This window comes from Bubalus bubalis, chromosome 5, assembly GCF_019923935.1.
Source record: "Bubalus bubalis isolate 160015118507 breed Murrah chromosome 5, NDDB_SH_1, whole genome shotgun sequence".
Taxonomy (NCBI): Eukaryota; Metazoa; Chordata; class Mammalia; order Artiodactyla; family Bovidae; genus Bubalus; species Bubalus bubalis.
The window spans coordinates 36,457,656-36,471,813 of NC_059161.1; the positions used below are offsets into that span (position 1 = coordinate 36,457,656).

The following is a 14,158-nucleotide window of genomic DNA, read 5'->3' on the forward strand; positions in this document are numbered from 1 at the left end:
TCTAGATCTTATGGAGGAGCTGGCCAGAGACAAGGGTCTTTTATTTTTTAATTTTTTTCTATTTAGCCAGATTTTTAAAATTTTATTATTATAATTTTTTAAAATTTAGTTAATTTATTTTTGGTTGCTCTGGGTCTTCATTGCTGCCCATGGGCTTTCTCTAGTTGTAAGGAATGGGGGCTACTCTCTAGCTGTGGTGCTTTAGCCCAAGCACCATTGTGGTGGCTTCTCTTGTTGCAGACCATGGGCCCTAGGGCACCTGGGCTTCAGAAGTTATTGCTCACAGGCTCTAGAGCTCCGGCTCAGTAGTTGTGGCACACAGGCTTAGTTGGCATGTGGCATCAGACCCGTGTCCCCTGCATTGTCAGGCAGATTCTTAACCACCGGACCACCGGGGAAGTCCAGCTATATATTTTCTTATTGGAGTATAAGTGCTTTACAGCATTGTGTTAGTTTCTGCTATGCAGTGAAATGAATCAGCTATATGTGTGTGTGTGCACTTAGTCGTTCAGTCATGTCTGACTCTTTGCAACACCATGGAGCTTGCTAGGCTCCTCTGTCCATGGGATTTTCCAGGCAATACTAGAGTGGGTTGCCATTTCCTTCTCCAGGGGATCTTCCTGACCCAGGGATTGAACTCGAGTCTCTTGAGTCTCCTGCATTGGTAGGTGGATTCTTTACCACTGTGCCACCTGGGAAGCCCAGCTATACGTGTATATACAAATATATGTATATATATCTAACCGTCTATGACCTCCATCCCACCCTCTAGGTCATCACAGAGCACCGAGTTGAGCTTCCTGTGCTTTGTAGCAGGTTCACACTAGCTATTTATTTTACACATGGTGGTGTATATATGTCAATCCTAATCTCCTGGTTCATCCCACCCTCTCCTTCACCTGCTGTGTCTACATGTCGGTTCTGTACATCCGCATCTCTATTCCTGCCCTGGGAATAGGTTCATCTGTACCAGTTTTCTGGATTGCATATCCATGCTTAAATACCCGATACTACTTTTTCTGACTTACTTCACTCTGTATGACAGATTCTAGGTCCATCTACATCTTTACCAATGACCCCCAAATATGGAGCACTTCACCAGTCTGGGTGTCATCCTCGTGCAGGGGCCATGCTAATCTTTGTGTCATTCCAATTTTAGTATTTGTGCTGCTGAAGCGAGTGCTGCAAAAATCTTTTGATGCCACGGGCTCTTTCTGTCAAGTACTTCAGCACCTTTTGTCTGGAGGCTGGTTGCATCTGATGTTGACAGATAAGGTGGGACCAACATTCTGGAAAGGCTGGGGGAAGGTGTGAGCCTGATGCCAGAAGGGAGAGACTAAAGGATATGATCACTGCCCCCCCACCCCACCCAACCCCAGACTATCCCTCCCCACACCAGGCCTCCTTGTCTCTCAAGTCACTGCTGCTTCCCCTGAATGAAATCAGAGAGGAACAGAGAGCAGAGCAGAGCAGACTTCAAGGCCAGAAACCCAACCCCAGGGCAGCCCTGGAAACAGGTGCTGTCACTCAGGGTGTGGGAAATTCCCAGCTCGAACTGCCGTCTGAGCACAGAGGCGTCCAGGGGCCGGTGGTTTCCTCAGGGGCAGGTGCTCCTGGACTCGTCCTCCCCGTGCAGCCATCTGGGCCCTGCTCCTTTCCAGCCTGCCTGCCGGCATCGCCCAAAAAGAGCCACCCCAGTGCTCCTATGCTGTTTTTCCGGTGATGCCCAACATGCCCATGCTGGGCTGAGGCCCCAGGAGGCTGGGGCAGGAGAGCTGAGACCCACGGCTTGACCCCAGAGTTTGGTTTTAGGGGAAGCACAGCAAAACATGAGGTGTGTCTCTCTGCCTGTTTCCTTCTTGTTTCCTTCATCCCTGGAAAGACTAAACAAAAGTCCTCAACATTAATGAAATTGAAGGGAGGGACATGCATCCTAAAAAGTTCAGAGAGCAAAACAAGCCAGGACAAGGTCCCTGGGGCCATGTCCCCTTGATGCTGCAGTGGCCTCTGTGGTGGCCTCTGGAGTGGCCTCAACACAGCATCTGTGCAACAAGGGAAGAGCAGAAGGGACCTGCTGTCTGGAAATTTCCCTTCACCCAGTGACAGCTCTACTCACCAAGCTTTGCCCAGAGCTCTGGACCAGCTTGGCCCCAATCACGGGCCCCTGAGTCAGCCACAGAGTAGAGTCAACTGGGGCTGGAGGGGAGAGCTGGGAGGCTGGCCAGCGTTAGAGCCAGCGGGATGGGCCCAGCAGGCAGGATCAAGCAGAGAGACTAAGGGGCTCAGGGCAGCTCCCGCAGTGCCCCCTGGTGGCTAAAAGCAGCCCTAGCCCACCCCCAAGAGCCCCGACTGTTGTTCTGCCGCAAATTCCTGTCCAACTCTTCGCGACCCCATGGACTTCAGCACGCCAGGCTCCTCTGTCCTCCACTGTCTCCTGGAGTTTGCTCAAATTCGTGTCTGTTGAGTCAGTGATGCCATCCAACCAGCTCGTCCTCTGTTGCCCCCTTCTCCTCCTGCCCTCAATTGTTCCCAGCATCAGGGTCTTTTCAAGTGAGTCAGCTCTTTACATCAGGTGGCCAAAGTATTGGAGCTTCAGCTTCAGCATCAGTCCTTCCAAAGAATATTCAGGGTTGATTTCCTTTAGGATTGACTGGTTTGATCTCCTTGTTGTCCAAGGGACTCTCAAGAATCTTCTCTACCACCACAGTTCGAAAGCATCAAATTTTTGGTGCTCAGCCTACTTTATGGGCCAACTCTCACATCGGTACCTGACTACTGGAACTACTAGCTTACCTTCTGCCCATGGAGCAGACGGGATGAGAGAGCAGGATTGAGAATCTCATTACATTTTTTGCCTGGCAGTCCTCTCTTGCCTCACCCTATCCTAGCCCTGACTTTCACCCTAGGATGTTGGATGGAGGGTCACTTTGCTCTTGTGCCAGGGGTGCTGAAAGCTGGGGGAGGGCTTGGGGTCCTTTCCACCCCTGTGGCCCCTGGTATTACATGTCTGGAGTCCTAGTTCCACAGCAGCAGACAGATTGAAGTTTTCACGCTGACATGGGAATTTTGTTTTCCCAATCCTAGCTAGGTTTGAGCTCAGCTAAAGCAGCAGTTTTGACAGCCCTGACCATACCCTAAGGGTATATATATATATATATATATATATATATATATATATATAATATTTTAAGATAACAAGAAGCACAGCCAAGGGTGAGGCAGTGTGCTGGATGGCCATGACATTGGAAAACATTTTCTAAAAACACCACATTTCTGACAGTTTTGAAGTGATCTGTTGACAGTTGTTATGACTTAGGTGAAAATGACATCTTTTCAACCAAAGGTGTTAGGACAAGTGGCTATCCACATGCCACAGCTTACACAAAAATCAACTCAGATGGATCCAAGACAGAAATGTAAGAGCCAAAACTGTTAAACTCTTAGAAGGAAACATGGGTGTAAATCTTCAAGACCTGGGATTAGACAACTGTCTTTTAAGTAGGACACCAAAAGCACAAGCACGAAAAGAAAAAAATAAATACATTTGATGTCATCCAAATTAAAACCTTTGTGTATCAAAAGACACTATCAAGAAAGTAAGAAGCAAGCTACAGAACGGGGGAAATATTTGCAAATCATAGATCTGACAGTATCCAGAATATATAAAGAATTTTCACAACTCAGTAACAAAAAGATGTAAACCAATTTAGAAATGAGCCAGGACTTCCCTGGTGGTCCAGTGGCTGAGACTCCAAGGTCTCAATGCAGAGGGCTCAGGTTCAATCCCTGGTCAGGGAACTAGATCCCACATGCTGCAACTAAGACTTTGCATGCTGTAACTAAAGATCCCACACAGACAAATAAATAAATAAAAATAAAATATTTTTTAAATGAGCTGAATGATTTGAATAGACATTTCTCCAAGAAGATATACAAATAGCCCACTGAAAAGATGTTCAACATCATTAACTGTTAAGGAAATGAAATCAGAACTTCAATAAGATAACACTGTTCAAAAAACCAGAAAATAAATGTTAGTGGGGATGTGGAAAATTCCCAGTGTTGGTGGGAATGCAAAATGGTGCAGCCACTGTTGAAAATACTTCAGTGTTTCCTCAAAAAGTTAAACACAGAGTAAAAATATGACCCAGCAATTTCATTCCTAGGTATATAACTAAGAGAAGGAAAACATGTCCAGGACTTTCCTGGTGGTCCAGTGGTTAAGAATCCACCTGCCAATGCAGGGGAGGTGGTTTCCATCACTGGCCCAGGATGATTCCACCTGCCTCGAAGGAACTGAGCCCATGTATCACAGCTACTGAAGCCTGTGTGCCCTATGGCCTGTGCTCTGCAGCAAGAGAAGCCACCACAATGAGAAACCTGTGCACCGCAACTAGAGAGGAGCCTCCACTCGCTGTAACTAGAGAAAGCCCTTGTGCAGCAATGAAGACCCAGCACAGCCAAAAAAAAAGAATTCCTGGACTCTGCTTAAAAAAATTATGTCCACACAAAAACCTGTGCACAAATGTACACAGCAGCATTATTTATAACCGGCAAAAAGTGTGTTTCCACTTCTGGGACACTCAAATGTCCATCCATTGAGGAATCACCAGGGATCTTCCCAACCCAGGGATCGAATCCGGGTCTCCCACAGTGCAAGCAGATTCTTTACCATCTGAGCCACCAGGGAGCCCCCGAAATCCACATATAATACCTTACACAAAGATTAATTCAGATGGGTCAAAGACCTAAATGCAAGTGTTAAAACTATTTAACTCTTAGAAAGAAACATAGGTGTAAACCTTTGGTCAGTTAGTGGTGGCATATCCATACAATGAAATGTAAAAACAGGTGAAATATTTACAAGCCACCACATGGATGAACCTGGAAAACATCATTGTTCCCTGAGGGGTCCAGCAGCCCAGGCTGACATTTCTTGTCTTACAGTCCAGGGAGGCCCCAGCCTCCACGATCCAGAAGCTCGGGAACACTCAGTCCAAAGGGCTACCTTCTTCATGATCCCACCTTTTTAAGACATCTGAAGATCTGATGGACTCCATTCTCCAGGTTTGCCCTCTCCTTTAGCTGATTCCTTCTGAGGTCATGCTCTTGGACATCAACCACTATTTTTTTTTTTTTCAACCTCTGCAATTAAAAAAAAAAAAATCCTGGGATGTCCCTGGTGGTCCAGTGGTTAAGACTCTGCACTTCCACTGCAGGGGGCACAGATTTGATCCCTGGTCAGGGGACTGTGATCCCATCTGCTGTACATTATGGCCAAAAACAAAAAAAGGCCTCCTTTCTTTTTCATTTTCAGCACCCACCCAAACTTCTGAGCTTGAGTCCTCCCTGCAGAGGTGGCTGCATACCTCATGCATGGCCCGAAGTGTGGCTAATGTGGACCGAGTGTCTGGTCCACACACTTGTTTATGCCTGAGGCCCCTGCTCTGTCAGGCTCCATTCTTGGCTCCAGACACACTGCAGTGAGCAAAAGTAAGTTCCTGCAAAGTAAATCCTCCCGAAATTTACATCCTATTGAAGGAAGACCAAAAAGCAGATGCTGAACATTTTGAGTGATGTTTTTGGCTTTGAAGAAAAATTCAGCACAGTAGGGCGATAGAGGGTCATGGGGGGCAGGTATGTGTGTGTGCTTGTCCATTTAAGGGGGGACGGCAGAACCCCTCTCAGCTTGAAGTGTTTCTCAAAGAGTCATAGCCCCAGTGTCCTGACAGACAGGGAACTCACGAACAAGCAGACATACCCAGACTGTTGAGCAGGCCAGAGGTAAACTTCCTTGCAAGACCTGCCCAGCAGTATGGCCAGAGACAGGCAAACCCAAACAGCTCCAGGGTCTCTTTCATTTTTTTAATTTTTGTTTTTCTGGTTTTGGTTAAATAGCATGCAGAATCTTAGTTTCCTGACCAGGGTTTGAACCTGTACTCCCTGAACTGGGAATGGAGAGTCATAACCACTGGATCACTGGAGAAGTCCTAGGTCTCCTTTTAAGGTCAAGTTTAGCTGGGGTGCAAAGAGGGCAGCTTCAGCTCTTTGAGCAAAGAGAGTTTGTAAGCAGCCGTCTCCAGGAGGAGGCTGTGGCCTTTGGGAGGAAGTACCTTCTTCTCCTCACCTTGATGAGAGCTGCTTGGGATCACTTTCTTCCTCGTGGAAGATCCTGGTTTTGGGATCCTAGTGACCAAAGGCCTGGCAAGACATCACTTAGCTATGGAGGTTGTTTTTAAGGTAAAGACATGAGAATTCACACCTTTTGTGTGTCTGTCAACCCGGGAGCACTTGCAATGTCACCTTGCAAAGGGCAACTTGCAACCCACCAACTTTGTGACTTAGGGTAAGACACCTAACATTTCAGGCCTCTAAGAATGATTAGAGTGCCTAAGTCATAGTGTTTGGTGAGGAGTAAATGAAATGATGAATGTAAAGGGCTGGGTCATGGGACTTCTCTGGTGGTTCAGTGGTTAAGACTCTGCACTTCAGTGCATGGAGCTCAGGTTCGATCCCTGGTCAGGGAACTAGGATCCCACATAATCACACAAGGAAGCCAAAAACAAAAACAAAAAAGGCTAGGTCATGTCTTATAAAGCTAAAGTAATTGAAACAGTGGCAGTGGCATAAGGATAGACATATAGACCTATAGAATAGAGAACCCAGAAGTAAACTTGTATATATAGTGAGTTGATTTTCAATAAGAGTGCCAAGACTATTCAATGCAGAAAAGACAGTCTCTCTTCAACAAATGGCAATGGGAAAACTAGATATCCACATGCAAAAGAATGAAATTGAACACTTAGATTATGCCATATATAAAAATTAACTGAAAATGAATTAGAAACCTAAATAAGAGTGAAGACCATAAAACTCTTAGGAGAAAACGTGAGGACAAATCTTCATAATCTTGGGTTTGACAATGGTTTCTTAAACATGACACCAAAACAGAAGCAACAAAAGAAAAAAATAAATTGGAATTCATCAAACTTAGAAATTTTTGTACATCAAAGGACACTACAAGAAAGTGGAAAAAAAAAAACCCTACAGGATGGGAGAAAATATTTGCAAATCATATATCTGATAGAATCCAGAAAATATAAAGAAATCTAGGGCTTAGCAACAAGGCAACCTGATTGAAAAATGGCCAAGTGACTTGGAAAGAGGATAAACACATGGCCAAAAAGCACGTGAAAAGATGTTCAACATCATTAGACACTGCTGCTGCTGCTGCTGCTAAGTCACTTCAGTCATGTCTGACTCTGTGTGACCCCATAGATGGCAGCCCACCAGGCTCCCCCGTCCCTGGGATTCTCCAGGCAAGAACACTGGAGTGGGTTGCCATTTCCTTCTCCAATGCATGAAAGTGAAAAGTGAAAGTGAAGTCACTCAGTCGTGTCTGACTCTTCGTGACCCCATGGGCTGCAGCCTACCAGGCTCCTCTGTCCATGGGATTTTCCAGGCGAAAGTACTAGGGAAATCCAAATCAAAACCTCAATTAGATACCACTTCTCACCTTCTGGAATGGCCATAATTTTTAAAAAAGTGTTTTAAAGGGAAGTAAGTGTTGATAACAATGTGGAAAAATTGGAACCTTCATATATTACTGGTAGGAATGTAAAATGGCACAACTGCTGTGGAAAATGGTTTAGTAGTTCCCCAAAAAGTTAAACATAGAATTACCATACAACCCAGCAATTCCACTGCTAGGTATCCATCCGTACACCAAAGAACTGAAAACAGGGACTAAAGCAGTTACCTGTACATCCATGTCCATGGAAGCATTACTCACAAAGCCAAAATGTAGAAACCACCCAAATGTCTATTAATGAAGTAATGGATATATGTGGTATATCTATAAAATGTAACTTTATTCAGCCATAAAAAGGGAGGAAGTATTGACACAGGCTTCAACATGTATAAACCTTTAAAACGTTACACCAGGGGAACTTCCCTGATGTTCTAGTCATTAAGAACCCGCATGCCAATGCAGGGGACACGAGGTCGATGCCTGGTCTGGAAAGATCCTACGTGACTCAGGGCAACTAAGCCCACGTGTGACAACTACTGAGCCTGTGCTCCGCAACAAGAGGGGCCACCACAGTGAGAAGCCCACGCACCACAACTAGAGCGTAACCCCTGCTCACCACAGCCAGAAAAAGCCCACATGTGGCAACAAAGACCCAACTCAGCCAAACACAAATTAAAAATTTTTTAATTATTTTAAAAGACCATTATCTTAAAGAAAAAAAAAGATGACTATTATATGAGTCCCTTCCCTGGTGGCTCAGATGGTAAAGAATCTGCCTGCAATGTAGGAGACCCAAGTTCGATTCCTAGGGAAAATCCTCTGGAGTAGGAAACGACAACCCACTCCAGTATTATTGCCTGGAGAATCCCATGGACAGAATAGCCTGGCGGGCTAGGTCCATGGGGTCCCAAAAAGTCGGACACGACTGAAGTGACTTAAGCGATGCAAGCTTTGGATGTACTTAATGCCCCTGAACTGTACACTTGACGTGGTTAAAATGCTAAATTTTGCTATGTATATTTTGCCACACACACAGAAAAGATGAGGCATTGTCTTTCACAGTAACTTGTCCATAAGAGCATCAGGGATCCTATAGAAGGATGGAGAGTCTGGGGAGCCTGCTCCCCCCAAGAATGTGCAGTCAGGGTGGCAGTCTAGCAGCCAAAAGAGGGAGCTGAAAGGTGACTGTCATCAGTTGGAGCCAGTCTCAGAAGTGGCATCTGTGTGACAGTGATGTTGGAGGGTTTTAATTGCTCCTGAATTAATGTGCTTATTCCTCACCCCTGGGGCGCCTGGGTTTAATTACTGTCTTAGGTCACATATGCAAATGAGTCTGCTATCATTCCTGGTCCCCATGGATGGCAGCCCTGATTACCAGCCCTCACGCTTTGCAGCGAGATGGGCAGGAAGAAGGGGGGGATGCCACTGGCCAGGCTGGCCTCCCCCTTACAGCTGATGAGCAGAACGGATAAGTGGTACCCTGCCTGCCCCATTTATGGGTCTTTGTGAACTGACGAGTTCAAGGTTGTGTCTGGGGAGTTGTTGCTACCTGAAGGCACCGGGAGGTTGCTTGTCAACAGAGGAGGAGCCCTGGAGGGCCTAAACCCCCAGGGCTCCTGGGGACAGAGGATTCTTACAGGAAAGGAATGGCATTGGGAAGATGTCAGCCTGCAGAAGAGACTGTGGACCCGGAGTGGCAGATTCAAAAGCAGCTGCCTTCAGGAGACAATGGCCAGGGACTTCCCTGGTGGTCTGATAGTTAAGACTCCAGCCTTCCACTGCAGGGGACACAGGTTTGATCCCTGGTCAAGAAACTAAGATCCCACATGTTGCACAGTGAAGTCAAAAAAAGGAAGATGGCCAACTGCGGCCTTCTAGGAATGTGGACCCGGTGTTGTCAAGTTTTAGTGTCTAATGTCAATCCATTAGAACCCAGAAATTGGAACTTTTACAAGAAATCTGTGTTTTAGATTCTTGACAACTAATTTGAATTTAAAAAACATTAGGCTGTCTGCTTTTCGGGGTGGGAGTTAATTGGGAAGGGGCTCGAGGAACTCTTGGGGTGTTGGAAATGGTCTGTTGTGGAGTAATGCTGGTTACCAGGTGCATTTTTTAAAACACACCAGACTGTACACTTAACAGGTACGTGTGGACTTCCCTGGTGTCCAGTGGCTAAGACTCCACACTCCCAATGCAGGGGGCCCTGCTTTCATTCCTGGTTAGGGAACTAGATCCTACACGCCACAACAAAGACCCAGAGCAGCAAATAAATATTTTAAAAAATAGCCACAGTAAAACAACAGGTACCTGTGACTGAAGGTAAATCATACCTCAGTGAATTTGGCTCAGTGGGTCCCCATACTTCTCTAGGGTTGCTATGAACTTGTTGCTCTAAACTCTGCCCCTGTTTTGTTCAGTCATGGCCACAGGTGCTTTCTAAGCTCTCAAGAGCTCCTTCCCCTTTCCCTATGCCCTGGACCTCTTCCTCTGTTGTTCATGGACTGCAGCATGCCAGGCTTTCCCCATGTACCTCTTCCTACGTAAGTGTATCAGCACTTGATGGTCTAATTCATTGTATTCTGGGTGGGAGGCTAAGTTGATGTGACCATTTCTTTTTTAAAATTAATTTTTATTGGAGTATGTGTATGTGCATGCCAAGTCACTTCAGTCTTGTCCAACTCTGCAACCCCATGGACTATAGCCTGCCAGGCTCCTCTGTCCGTGGGGATTCTCCAGGCAAGAATACTGGAGTGGGTTGCCATGCCCTCCTCCAGGGGATCTTTCCGATCCAGAGATGGAACACGAGTCTCTCAGGTCTCCGGCCCTGGTAGGTGGGTTCTTAACCAGCTGAGCCATTAGGAAATCTGCTTTATAAACTTGCGTTAGTTTCTACAGTACAGCAAAAGGAATCAGTTATACGTATATATGTTCCCTCTTTCTTGGATTTCCTTCCCATTTAGGTCACCACAGAGCGGTGAGAAGAGTTCCCTGAGCTACACTGTCATTTCTAACTAGTTATCTCCTTTATGTACAGTATCAGTAGTGGACATGGCCATCCCAATCTCCCGATTCATCCCCCCCACCATGTGACCATTTATAGTACTTACTCTGTGTGTGACCATTTGGCAGGGATCTCCAACCCTCAAGACAGATCAATACTCGTCCAGGACCTGTTAGGAACCAGGCTCCACAGCAAGAGTTGAGCTGGTGAAGCTTCATCTGCTGTTCCCCATCGCTTGGATTACCGCCTGAACCATCATCCCCCAGTCCCAGCACCAGTCCATGGAAAAACTGTCTTCCATGAAACCAGTCCCTGGGCCCAAACTATGTAGAGAGCTGATTCGAATCGGAATTCTTAGTCAAGAAGCAGGCTCTTGTCCAGGCTGCTGCTGCTGTTGCTAAGTCGCTTCAGTCGTGTCCAGCTCTGTGTGACCCCATAGACAGCAGCCTACCAGGCTCTGCCATCCCTCAGATTCTCCAAGCAAGAACACTGGAGTGGGTTGCCATTTCCTTCTCCAATGCATGACAGTGAAAAGTGAAAGTGAAGTCGCACAGTCGTGTCCGACTCTTCAAGAACCCTTGGACTGCACCCTATCAGGCTCCTTCGTCCATGGGATTTTCCAGGCAAGAGTACTGGAGTGGGTTGCCATTGCCTTCTCTGCCTGTCCAGGCTTCCTCCCTGTAAATGGCTCCACTTGCAGTTCTGGGACCTGTGTTGACTGCCTTCAGCTGCCGTCTTCCAGTCTCAGCTGCAATCATTAAAATAAAATTACCAGGGCCGGAGGCACAGAGCGTTGCCAGGCTCAGAGCTGTATACTGGAGTCAGCTAGGGAACGTCTGTTTAACACTGAGCCTCTGGTTTCTGCTCTGAGGTTCTGATTTACTTGGTCTGGGAGGCGGGGGAGGGGGTACTTCCCTCCCAGTGGTTAAGATTCTGCCTTCTAGTGCAGGGGGTGCGGGCTTGATCCCTGTTCTGGAAACTAAGATTCCCACATGATGCAGGGTATGGCCAAAACTTTAAAAGCTTCTGAGGAGACTCTAGTGAGTGAAAAGTCGCTCAGTCATGTCTGACTCTTTGCTCTATCAATTCAGTTCAGTTCAGTCGCTCAGTTGTGTCTGACTTTTTGTGACCCCATGGACTGCAGCACGCCAGGCCTCCCTGTCCATCACCAACTCCCAGAGTTTACTCAAACTCATGTCCGTTGAGTTCATGATCTGAGCCACAGTCAGCTCCCGGTCTTGTTTTTGCTGACTGTATAGAGCTTCTCTATCTTTGGCTGCAAAGAATATAATCAGTCTGATTTCGGTATTAACCACCTGGTGATGTCCATGTGTAGAGTCTTCTCTTGTGTTGTTGGAAGAGGTTAGGGTTAGGGTTGGAGAAGGCAATGGCACCCCACTCCAGTACTCTTGCCTGGAAAATCCCATGGACAGAGGAGCCTGGTAGGCTGAAGACCATGGGGTCCCGAAGAGTAGGACACGACTGAGCGACTTCACTTTCACTTTTCCCTTTCATGCATTGGAGGAGGAAATGGCAAACCCACTCCAGTGTTCTTGCCTGGAGAATCCCAGAGATGGGGGAGCCTGGTGGGCTACCGTCTATGGGGTCCCACAGAGTCGGACACGACTGAAGTGACTTAGCAGCAGTAGCAACAGCTGGGTTAGGGTTACAGTCCATGGAATCTTCAGGCCAGAGTACTGGAGTGGGTAGCCTTTCCCTTCTCCAGGGGATTTTCCCAACCCAGGGATCGAACCCAGGTCTCCAGCATTGCACTCAGTTGAGTGCACCAGGGAAGCCACCAGGGAATCGAACTGGGGTCTCCTGCATTGCAGGCAGATTCTTAAACAGCTGAGCTACCAGGGAAACCCAGGGACACTCTAAGCTACGGCCAGCTAAAGTTTGCAAACTACACTGCTTCAAATTTTCAGTTGTTTTGTTGCAGGGATCAAGACAATCACAGGTGAAAAACCAATGTTTGTATTACAAGGTTAACATTAAAAAAGAAAACACAGAACACAAGTCCAGAGACTACTAACAAGAGCTACCAGAGATGTTTACTTTAAAAACACTTGGAAACTTAGAATCAGCGTTGCTTGTCCTGCTTCAGTCAGAATGCCCAGGAAAAGGCTGATGGTTGTATTTCTTCCTGGCTTACTCCTGCCCATCTGTGTCAGCAACGTGCTGTTTCTGCTGGGTGAAAAGCTGTCAACCGTCCCCAGGGGCTCAGCATCCCCAGGGCGAGACCCCAGTAGCCTTCCTTCTGGGTGGAAAAGATCTGAAAGGGCTCCTATCTATCCTTTAACCAGAGTGACGAATGCCTTTAATTGCTGATCAGAAAATGGGCTTTTTCTGAAGGCTCCTGAAATGCAGGAGACACAGGAAATGCAGGTTCGATTGCTGGGTCGGGAAGATCCCCTGGAGGAGGAACGGTAACCCACTTCAGTATTCTTGCCTGAGAAATTCCATGGACAGAGCAGGCTGGCAGGCTTCAACTCAAAGACAGAGTCAGGCACGACTGAGCGACTAAGCATAGGAATGCTGACATGCAACTAAATTTAGCAATCCAAGTTTGGATGAACAGTCCAGGCAGACTGTCAGGCCTCATTCCTTGTAGAATCAGTTTTCAGATGGGAACCAGTCATGCAAAGCTGGGATTAGTTAGTGGTTTTGGCTGTACACAGGAGGGCTGCACCACATTAGGTGAAGTAGGGTCTTGTTATCTGGAGATGAAGGATGGCTTCAGACATTTGTGTGTGGTTGCCAAGTTCACAAGGGGTGACGGCTGTGATAAGATAGGAGTCCTGCTATTCAAATATTAATCTAGGGATTACTGTGAAGCTATTCTGCAGATAGAATTCAAACCACTCACTGTTGACTCTGAACAAGGAATTTTCTTGGATGATCTGGGTGGGCCTGAATCAGGTGAAAGTTCCTAAAGCAGGGTTTACACAAGAGAGGAGTTTCACCTGAACGTGGAGTTCTTTCCTGATCACCCTCCCTTCTAACTGGCCAGCCTATGGACTGTCATGCCCCACAATCACAGGAGCCAATTCCTTGTGATGCATCTCAATCTTGTGTGTGTGTATCTTCTACTTGGAGAAGGAAACGGCAACCCACTCCAGTATTCTTGCCTGGAGAATTCCATGGATAGAAGAGCCTGGTGAGGCTACAGTCCATGGGGTCACAGTCAGACAAGACTGAGTGACCATCTTCTACTGGTTCTGCTTCTTGGGTTAAACAGATAGAGATGAGCAATGAACAAGAATGTCCACAAGGGGGCCTCGCTGGGTTCAGTTCAGTCGTGTTTGACTTTGCAACCCCCTGGACTGCAGCACACCCTGCCTTCCTGTCCATCACCAATTCCCCAAGTTTACTCTGGTGATCCCCTTCTCCTCCTGCCTTCAATCTTTCCCAGCATCAGGGTCTTTTCAATGAATCAGTTGTTTGTATCAAGTCAGCACCAGTCCTTCCAATGAATATTCAGGATGGACGTGTTGGCTCTCCTTGCAATGCAAGGGACTCTTGCCGGTTATTAAAACACAATTCAAGGGATTTTTATGAAATCAGGGGAAGAAAATAAAACACTAGTAGAACACCAGACCTCAAGGGGCAGAGGGCAGAGAAGC

General features: G+C 46.8%; 1 non-coding gene across 1 annotated transcript; it reads right to left on the reverse strand.

Annotated features, from left to right (window-relative positions):
* Positions 1-1,079: 1,079 nt before the first annotated feature.
* On the reverse strand, positions 1,080-1,183 carry LOC112585292. The gene has a single exon (XR_003109768.1). It is a non-coding gene; the product is annotated as a U6 spliceosomal RNA (small nuclear RNA).
* Positions 1,184-14,158: the final 12,975 nt, after the last annotated feature.